At 38.2% G+C, this 10,402-nt stretch overlaps 1 long non-coding RNA gene across 1 annotated transcript in view; it reads right to left on the reverse strand.

The window, feature by feature from the left end:
- Positions 1-9,728: 9,728 nt before the first annotated feature.
- The window catches only part of LOC149096350 (uncharacterized), a 1,399-nt gene continuing 725 nt past the window's right edge, over positions 9,729-10,402 (reverse strand). The window contains exon 2 of the long non-coding RNA XR_016204578.1: positions 9,729-9,922. This is a non-coding gene — a long non-coding RNA (uncharacterized LOC149096350). The remainder of the gene's footprint in view (positions 9,923-10,402) is intronic.

Raw genomic sequence — 10,402 nt, forward strand, 5'->3', positions numbered from 1 at the left:
CGCCATGGAAAGCTATCTATTGTCATTGTACTAAATCAAACATATAAAACCCAATCTTGTTTTTTTTTTTTTTTGCTTCTTGTTTGTTTTTTTGTTTGTTTGTTTGTTTTTTGTTATTTGCTGAAAATGTACACTTATCATTCTCTTGAAGCCAATAATTAACTCATCAATGCAAAAAGTAACAGGGAACCTGGGATGGATAGAGCTGGGGAGAAATCAGGCTTGGGGTTCATGTTTACGAGGACAACCTCTGTGACAATCATCTCTGGAATATTTCTTTGTAGGTCAGTTTAAACTTCCTATCCTATATCTCTTTATGCCATAAGGCACATAAGGCTTTGACATTCTCTTTCCAACCACTACGGTTTGCTGCGAGGTTTCTGACATTCGCCCATGACTGCCACCCAGCTGTTTTCCTTTCATCTTCAACCATTCTCCTCCATGTTGTTTTGGGTCGACCAGGCCTTCTTTTCCCTTCTGGCCTCCATTCCAGAGCTGTGACGCAATGTTCCTCTTTGTCTTTCCTCATTATATGTCCAATCCAATTCCATCTTCTACGTCTGATTTCATCACTCGTTCTGTTCACTCCTGTGTTCTCCTGAATTTGTTGGTGGGAGATGGTCTGAGGCCACCTTATTCTTAAAATCCTCTTCATGCACTTGTATTGGAAACCGTCCAGCTTCTTTGCTTCTGTTTTCGTAAGTTTCCAAGCTTCACAGCCATACATCAAAACTGACCTAACAATTGTTTTAAACAATGGTACCTTCGTCTTTCTGCCAGTCTCACTGGTGCCCCATATTCTTCGCATCCTATAAAAAGCCTGTCTAGCTTTACTCAGCCTTTGCTGTATGTCCTTGGTTGTTCCACCTTCTTTGTCCAGCAGTGCGCCTAGGTACACAAACACTTCTACCTCTTCAGTTTAAACTTAATGTAAAACAATTGTTAAAGCTATCTTTATTTACTTAAGATTTATGATGAAAATTAAAAGCATAAAGTATAAAGAAAATAACTGATTATCATTTCAAACGTAGAGGCAGTAAAGCTATTACAGTTTGTCAAGACAGATACTATTAGAAAACAATGGGTTTGGTTATAATAAGAGATCACCTGATATTGATCTTTCCAGCTTTGTCATAATCTCTCCTACTGAACTCTTTGTTTTGGCAATAAGTCATTCTGGCTTAACAAGTTTCTCCTGGTTAAGTTAACTCTTATTGCCAATGGCTTAGCATAGGAGGTGTCCCTGTTCATATTTTCTTTCCTCTTAAGTTCACTTGTTGCTTGGAACCAGATTCTGTATTTTTTAGTTCTTTCCATATAACATCCTACACAGTTTTCTTTTACAGTCTATACAAGTTTAAGTGAACTCACTGAGATATGTAGGAAAAAAAAAAAGAAAGAAAAAAAAAAGAAACCAAAGCACCAGTTTAGGATACCTTTCTTGTCAGAGGTGCAGCCTTACACTGCATGCGGACGCCCGAGGAAACAGATCCTGCTCCGATCGCATATTTGACGAGCATTTTGACATGAAATAAAGCACCTTTCTGTCACGAGGTCTCGTCCATGTTATTCTGAATATCATCCGTTTCATATAAATCTCCCGTACAGTGATTTTATATCATTTTACCTTCTAAAATATCCACACGTCTGCTCGGCTTGCGTCAGTTCGTTGGCCTCGCAGAAGGAAATGTTATCGTTGACAGTTTTGCGGGTAATTAAGCGCAGAAAAATGATTCTTCGGTACATTATTTGCTTTCCAACCCAGCATATGACTTGATAGTTCAAATGCCTTTGTACGGGAGCATTTTTCATTTAATACTTTCTCATATTTCGAGGGTTTCGAGTATTGATCAGCAGGTCCTCCATGCTATCGTCTACAAAATAATGGGTTTAAACCCTTTAATATTTTTTATGCATTTGTTAAATGATTCGTTTTCATCACCATCCAAACGTTTTAAACCATATCAAGATCATATTTTTGTGTTCGTGTTGATCATTGTTGGGTTCTCCAGATATCGCCCAAGAAACGGGCGCTAAGCTTCACTTTTCAATCGCGTTGTCAATTGAGCGATCTCGAAATTTGCGTGTTTTTGTGCCTTCTGACATCCAGTTTTTGGACACAATATTAACAGGTTATCTTATTTATGTGGTCTATTGATCGCTTCCTTTCAAATTCTTTAAGCAATCTTCAGATGAAAAAACTTTTCTGGTGTCACCGGGCCGGCTCACGAGTGACGTCATAATGGCCAAGATCATCGGGCGCGCAATCTCATGGGTACGCACGCAAAGTTTACCGCGAAGCGCGCCACCGAAGCACCATGGGTAAAGGAAATTGGCAAACCATCACGTCGAAAAAATTTGGTCATGACATCAGCGTACAAGCGAGCGAGTGTCCGTCCGTCCGTACAGACTCTGGGGGAGGGGAAGGGGGGTCTCGAGGTAACCCGAACGAAGGAGCAGAGGAATTACATTTTTGCGTGGTGGGAAATCGCTCATACGTACGTCACACTGCGCTTTTGGGCAGCCCGCGTTTTTCTGGCGGGAAATAGCATGAAAATTGCATTATATTAACAACTTTTAAAGAGAGCGTATTTTTAGCGAAATGATTCTTTACGAAAACAGAAGTTTTAAACTTAATAAAACAAAACTTTCTATATACTACTCAGTATAATGTCGACAAAAGATAGCGGAGTTGACATTACGCTTTCAAGACGGGGTTTAACGGAAGTAGAGCGTGAAAGAGAACGGCAGAGAGCAGGAATGAATAGGCAAAGAAGTAGCGAAGAAGATCGCGAAAGAGAGCGGGCGAGGGTTAGAGAGAGGAGGCAAAAAAGTACTGAACAATACCGTGAGGTAGAGCGAGTGAGAGCCAGAAAAAGGAGACGAAATAATTTCGAACAATGGAGTGAAGCAGAGCAAGCGAGGGCTAGAGAGAGGGGACGAAATACAAGCAAAGAACAAAGCGAAGCGGAACTTGCAAAAACTAGAGAATGGCGCCGAAATAGTACCTAGGGGAGACGTGAAGCAGAGCGAGCCGGGAATAGAGAATGGCGGCAAAATATAAGCGAGGAACGCCGCGAAACAGCCCGAGCCAGAAATAGAGAATGGCGGCGAAATAGTACCGAGGAGAGACGTGAAGCAGAGCGAGCCGGGGCTATAGGAAATAGGCGAAAGAGAAGCAAGGAACAACGCGACGGAGAAACAAAAACACAAAGGGACGGAGAGAAGGCAACATTCTAGGAGAAGCTGAGTAAACTTGATTTTAAAGTACAATGCATGGCTAATCATTTTTCTGATGCGAGTGACTTACATAAGCGTTTTGCAGAGTTGTTTACACGTTATCCTTTTTCTGTTTTACCGTACGGGTAGCTTTGTGGTTAAAATTCCAGATGACAAGTCGTGGCAAACTTTTCCTATCACGTCACCTCACCTGTGACCTTATTGTTTTTTTCAGTGCCCGGAAATCAACAGCTTGACTTGGGCTTGAGTTTTCCCGGATATATAAAAAAAGATCTAAATACCTCGCTCGTGACCGTGAATGTAACAAGCATCATTTATTTAGTCGGATAAATGGAAGGTAGTTTTAAATTGGACTTGTTTAAGGGAGCTTTGTTTGTGCTTGGGAATGAATTACCTTTACATGCAATACTAATTGTAGGGATTTTGAATTTCGTGTAATGCTGTAAAAAAGCTGGGATTCCCGATTCGGATTATCTCTTTTTAAAGGACATTTTACAGCATTGCATGTTAATTATTCTAGCATTGTGGAAGAAGTCGAAAATACAAAGTATCCAAGCAAACATACAATCAAGTCACTGTCAGGATGACAGCTTATGAGGCCTGACGATTATGACGGCCGTGACATACTTACAGTTTACATGGTGGCTGAATATAATTAAACATATTACATATACACCAATGTGTTGAAGACCCCGAAGACTATAAGAATTTATAGCGGAGCTTCAGCGCGCGAAGCGCGCCAGCGAAGCACCATGGGTAAGTAAAATTGGTAACCCATCAAGCCGAGAAAATTTGGTTATGACGTCAGCGTACGAGCGAGCGAGCGAACGCCGCCCGTACAGACTCTGGGGGAGGGGGAGGGGCGTCTCGCGGTAGCCCTCACGGGGAAGCTAGGGAATGCCATCTGTTCTGGGCGGGACTTTTCAGAAAAGTCAGGGAAAAAAAAAATTATTTCTATTTGTTATGTTAACAAACGATCGGAAGGGTTGATCTAACGTTTTCAAGATAGGGTTTAACTGAAGCAGAACGTGAAAGAGAACGGCAGAGAGCAAGGATTGACAGCCAAAGAATTGGCGAAGAAGATCGCGAAAGAGCGGGCCAAGGCTAGAAAGGAGGCGAGATAGTACTGAACAGTGCTGTGAATTAGATCGAGTTAGGGCTAGAGAAAGGATATGAAATAATACCGAAAAATGCCGTGAGGCAGAGCGAACGACGGCTATAGAAAAGAGCTGGAATACCCGAAAAATTTACTCAGAAGACTACAGAACTTCGCGCGTCGAGCTAGATGTGCGCCGTGCAAGAAGTCACATGATTTCATCAGGTGATCAACAAGAGAAATCAAACGTGTTTCTTGTGTTCAGAGGAAAAAACACAGCGGGAAAAGAGTAGTTGATTCGTTGATCTATCGAAAAGATTAGTTCAGTTCAGTCTTCGCAACTTTTGCTGGAAGTTTCTGCCTATAGGATTCAAACTGAAGTGAACTGCCAAATTGTGGTAAGCGACTTTTTTACATAGAAACTTTCGCGTTTTCCATAAAAATTATGTAGTTGCTTCGGCGAGATAAGCTTATATCTTCAATAGGAGTTTTAAAGTCTCCCTGATTATCTGATTTGGAACCATACTGGGAGAAATTTGATAAATTTCAAACAATAAGACTAGAGTCGTTGTTGAATATAAAGTTGCATACTGTAAACAAACAAGCTTAGTTTTCTGTTGTTTTTCGCCGTATACCGATAACCTCACGTCTAAAAGTAATAAAACTGTATTTGTAAATACTGCCAGGCGAGTTTTGAAGTTTTCTTTGTGTTAGTAAGGAGAGCCGCTTTGTAGACTGCTATAATTTCTTCTTCTGTTTACCTTTGGAAGAAGGAAAACCATCGATTTGCTACCCTTGACAGCTTTTGACGCTCGTATGTTGTCATGCATACTGCGTTTACAAATTATGAAGACTTCCTCGTTTTGTTTGGTTAATTTATTGGGTTTAGTGAAATGTTTGGCTGAATTTCTTTTAAGGTTGTTGGTAAAAGACTGGTAAAGCCACGGCCGAAAAAAGGACTGCAAAGCCGTCGGCGAAAATAATATTCAAATTACGCTTTGGCGCGAATAATTATTAAACTTGAACACCGCAAGTCTTTGAGATTTTGGACGTTTTCCGGCTTCTAAATGCATTTGCTGGCTTTAACTGGAATGATAATCAATCTTAAACGAATTTTCTGTAACATTTCTGGTATCCTTCGTTTGATTCAGGTGTAGTGATACCCATATTGACTCCATATTGTGTTTATGTAGTTTTCCTCGGTTTTGTTGTTATTGTTGAAATGTCGTGTGGATGATTAGTATTACACTAGGCTTGCTGGTGCAGCAAGTATGGAATATAATTTTCCAAAATAGTAAATCCATACACTCTTCTGAAACGTGGTAAATTGCTAACAGCACCTCCATATTCCCCTTTTGCACATGAACATGAACTATTTTTTCTACATCAATCAGTGACCCTGCATGCAGAGAAAGCTCTACACGGAGACGATTCCATTGGTGCCATTGATTCCATTTGGGGATACACGGTCCCTATTTTTCAATTTTTTGGGGGCTTTTCGTGTTCAACTTTGGTGCATGACTAGGATATATTTTTTATCCATTTAGCTGTAATTTTACTGATGTCTTAATTAAACATATCTTGGATTTGGTTGACCAAATGCACATATGCATCAAAACCTCCGAGTGTGTTCAATTGTCTACACGTAGTGAAGGCAAAATATGTGTAGATGGTATAACTTACTTATAGCTTACTGATTAATTCTTGACATAATTTAATGACAAAATTATATATTTGATGGGGTCACCCAGTAGTTAACAGTCCCTGTAGTCCACAATTTTCGTGGAGAAAAAAAACACACATCAATTATTGAAGTTGAATTATAAAATTATTAATGGTAGCCCACATGTAAGTATTCATCCACAAAGTGTTATTTTTACCATTAATGCCAGGGGGAGTTTTTCATTGTGAATGTTGCAATGTTGCAATGGATCTCATTATATTCCTGTATGCTGTTCTTAATACTGTACAGCTGTCATACCTTTAACTGTATCTTTTTACAGTCACTTTTGGGAAGTGTCTTAAGTATTTTTTAAAAGGTAGACATTATTAATAGCATATTTTATGAAAAAAAAAACTGAACTATTGATGGATGTACAGCATGAAGGAAAATAGCAATGCACGATTATGTTACAAAATACATGTACAAATTCACGCTACCACTGAGTCAATTGTAAACATTGTAATATTTAGATTTAGCCAAGCCTAAAAGTGGAGCTCCTGGGCCGGGTTGCTCAAAGCCCGAGTAAGCTAACCCAGGATTTTGAGGTGAGTTTTGTAACTTTGCGTTGAGGTTTTCTGTTTATAATGTCTGGCCTTCTGTTTTGAGTTTCAATAATCTCAAACTACATAAAACATAAGCAGTGAAAAACATTAGTACACCTTCTGAACAACCCGGCTCTGATCAACAAGTTCACTTAGCTTGAGCCCATGATCCAATAGAAAAACCAGTACTTTGTCAGCGGTCAACTTTTTAAAAAACATGTGACCTTGATGAGCTCTTAACCTGAGCCCATGATATGGTCACATAATACTGGTCAGCAGATACCTTGTTTTGACAGCTGTCAATTGACCATGACATGGATGTCCAATATCATACATGTACGAATTAACTATGGCCACCATGTTCTGCGGCGTTGGCTTTGTTGGGTGCACCCGCCATGATCCACACTGCTAGACATGCCGACCATGAAAAAATAGTTCTATGGTTTTTATTTGTACACGTGCATGTGGTTCTGTTTCTATAGTTATGGGGCTCCGCTTGGCGGCGGTCGCTGGGAGCTCTGCTGTAAAGGTGGCTGTGTCATAAATTGTTTCACAAAAAATGGAAGGAAGCAATTAGTTCATGGTTAAAGGTTACTGTATATCTTTGACAGGTGTTTCGCATCCAAGAGAAGTAATGCTCCCCTTTTGCCCTGTACTGTAGATACCTAAACCCCTATATCAAATTAAAGCTTATAGAGCTGGTTATCAAACGAGCCCAAGAATTTTGAAATAAAATGAATTATCCAATTAGCCAGGCCCCCTGATGGGAGTGTCCAAATCACCTTTAGAAAGCTACAGGTCAGTGCAATTTTTTTGCTAATTTAATATGTTACGCAGGTTCTAGACCCAAAGTGCTTAAACAATTTGTCTGCATTTTGCCATATTCAATTTCAGTGAAAATAAAAGTTACAGAACAATTTTGAAATAGGATTAAAAAATATACGAAGTGATTGTACAAAAATCACTTTTGGGAAAAAAAAAATTCAAAATAAAATATCCCCTGACATGTTTTTGTTGTTTACATGTCAAATTAGCTATATCACGTAGATGCATGAAACTTCAAAAGGCATATGGTAACCCTGAAGACACAGCATTTACGACAGAGGGATTCTAAACTATATCCTTAATCTAGATCTAGATTACACAATTATGTCACTGTCACTCAAGACTGCATAACCTTCATGATCTAAAGGCAAGGACAAGATCAGATCTACTGACTTTTTCAAAAAGAGGAAGCTTGGGATTGCATAACCCCAGATATGCATGTTTGCTAAGATGACTTGACATCCCAATTTGTTTATTATTTTTTTTTTAACCAGCACATTCAATACAGACTAAGGACAACAAAAGAGAAGCCACTAACTGGAATGCAAACAGTTTTAAGACCTAAATGGAAGATCAAGATGTCTTTTATTATTTGGACCAGGACAATAAACATTAACTGAGAAGGAAGTTGAAGCCACTAGATGGAATGCAAACAATTTATAGACACTGCAAAAGTGTTACTCTTTTCTTTTCAGTCCAGACTGAAGCGTCATCATGTTCAAGATCATATATTTCATGAAAAGTTTACAAGGATCATATTTGAAATAATTTTCCTAATAAGCCTACTGCAATAGTGGACGACATCGCCTCAGCAAAGACAGGAAGATCATCAGTGTCATTTGTTGATTGCAATTATACAAATTAAGTAAGAAAGATACCAAATTTACATTCCCCAGACCTGCTAATTAAACTTTGACACTCCTACCTGCAAGACAACTCAGAAGACTTGCATAAACTGTTCAGATCACATGAAATACATCAAATGAATGGTTCTTGATCCTTCTCAAACAGTACTCAACAATTATTGACACAAGATGCAACTATGGTACTGACAAACATGATGCCTGTGCTGACCTTTCATGAAAGCATATGCATTGCTGATGAAAACTTTAAATAAGCAAAAAAAGCAGATGACTTTTAATTAATTGAATTAGGAAAAAAGTAGACATAGAGTTCAAGAGCTGGTATTCTTGGTTTGCACTGTCACACAAAAATTAATTTGAATTGACCATTCAGTGGATAAATTCAAGACATTGTGATGTTATAGGAGATAAATAAAGAAGCAAAATGTGCTTGTTTCCAGACAAAACAAGCTAAGGTATAAATTTATACCCCTCTTATGCCTGATGAGGGTAAAAACTTTAACTGGTGGCTCTTTAGTGTTGGATTTTAGAAAATGATCATGTCATGTGCAAATGAAGATTATCCTTGAGGTCAGATTGGGTAAGATTTGAGTCCTAGATCGAATTTTGGTGGTTTCGCTAACCTTGGTATCATCTTTGGTTGAACTAGCAACTCAATTTATTTTAGCAAACAGTTACAATCCCTTGGGCCCAGTGGTTCGATGATTGAAACACCTTGGAAAGATTGACCATAATAAATGCAAATGTTTGCTAGCTAATTTTGCAATTAGTTGTGGCAAACAGTAAACACCTCAAATTTTCTGCTGTTCCTTCCCAAATAAATTTGCACTTGATTCACTTATTACAAAATATAATGGAAGACTTCTATTTTCATCAATATCATTCGTCGCTTTTCGTCATTGTCAAAATTGTTGTAATGAAACGAAATAATGAAAGTACTGATTTAGATCGTTTGCGCTTGAGTGATTCAATGGTAACTAGTCGTGTCAGCCCAGCACATTGGTTTGTGAAAACAGTTTTCTCACGTTAAAAATATCCCAAACCCTCTTCACTAGTATTTAAATAGCCTGTAAGAGCAATTATCTACTTTCTTGTATAACCGAAATAGAGGATTTATTTTGAGACCGGTCACAAAACAAATTTGTTCCATGACCGATAGAAACTTATCTGTTTCTGTGGTTGTAGATCTCGCTCATGATTGGTTATAACACAATAAATATTCCAGACATATTTTAGGTGTTCACGGTTTTGTGAGTTTGACTGTAAGGCTCTCCAATAACTGCATAGGTACCATGCACTTCAATTGTACAGTCTTATAACAGTGATTGGCCTTTTTAGGGACTACACATTATAGTACATTGGCCAAAATACAAATAGTCCAAAAACGAAGAACAGTCTAGAAAGTAAATTTAACAAAGCCTGCAATGATTACAGAATGATTAAGCCTTGTTATTGTTTTATTCAAGCAACACATACTTAGCATAAGCTTTTGCTGACAAGGATAGTACGAATCTGGAACGATGTTCCCACAACTCTGGTTACCGTTGTACTATCTAGTGAAACCACAACCTGCATGCCTCTTGTAAGATTTGTTTATCAAATAGAACCAATAAATTGTATCCATTTTAGCATTCTGCAAACAGAATAAGAGTGGACATAAATAAATAAACAAATTAATTATTCAAAATTATTTCATTAAATTACTGTAACTAACATGATAGCCACCTAATTTGTTATAAACTACAACTAGATTCTAACCTGGGACCTACAGAAATTTGATTACTTATGGTATTTTGAACTTTAACTCCCAACATTTAAGTACATTGTATATGGGAGTAGACTCTTTTTCCTTTATGTTCTAAAGATACTAATTTATGCACTGCATCATTTACTCTATACTGATGATACTGCTTACAAAATTCCAACAGTTTAGCTGTTTTATATATTAAAATGATTCTGTGGTTATTTTGAAAGGGTCTGTACGGTAGAATATTCTTTGATGGCCTATGTAATTTAGTAATGTACAAAGATGTTCCGATTTCACTTCCACTTTGCTGGCAATCAAATTGAAAATGGTCAGTGTAAAACGCAGACAGCGGACTGCAAACCGGGG

Source organism: Orbicella faveolata, unplaced genomic scaffold, assembly GCF_042242905.1.
Source record: "Orbicella faveolata isolate gen_17 unplaced genomic scaffold, um_ofav_v1 contig_48, whole genome shotgun sequence".
Lineage (NCBI taxonomy): Eukaryota > Metazoa > Cnidaria > Anthozoa > Scleractinia > Merulinidae > Orbicella > Orbicella faveolata.